The sequence below is a fragment of the Rhincodon typus genome, chromosome 44 (assembly GCF_021869965.1).
Source record: "Rhincodon typus isolate 14 chromosome 44, sRhiTyp1.1, whole genome shotgun sequence".
NCBI lineage: Eukaryota > Metazoa > Chordata > Chondrichthyes > Orectolobiformes > Rhincodontidae > Rhincodon > Rhincodon typus.
Window position 1 is genome coordinate 1,712,659 of NC_063375.1, and position 363 is coordinate 1,713,021.

General features: G+C 46.3%; 1 protein-coding gene across 1 annotated transcript in view; it reads right to left on the reverse strand.

The window, feature by feature from the left end:
* Positions 1-363, reverse strand: part of LOC109923094 (tubulin alpha-1B chain-like) — a 49,390-nt gene that overhangs the window by 48,093 nt on the left and 934 nt on the right. The window lies entirely within an intron of this gene.

Below are 363 nucleotides of genomic sequence, written 5' to 3' on the forward strand. Positions count from 1 at the left end.
ATATCTCCATGGATCCACTGTAAACAGATATAGGCACAGAGAGCTACTCCCCCTGATACCTCCATGGATCCACTGTAAACAGAACTCTCCAATACAGACACAGAGAACTACACCTCTGACATCTCAATGGATCCACTGTAAACAGATACTCCCCATCACAGGGAGCTACATCCTCTGATATCTCCATGGATCCACTGTAAACAGATATAGGCACAGAGAGCTACACCCTCTGATATCGCCATGGATCCACTGTAAACAGATATAGGCACAGACAGCTACTCCCCCTGATATCTCCATGGATCCACTATAAACAGATACGCTCCATCACAGAGAGTACACCCTCTGATATCTCCATGGATCCAC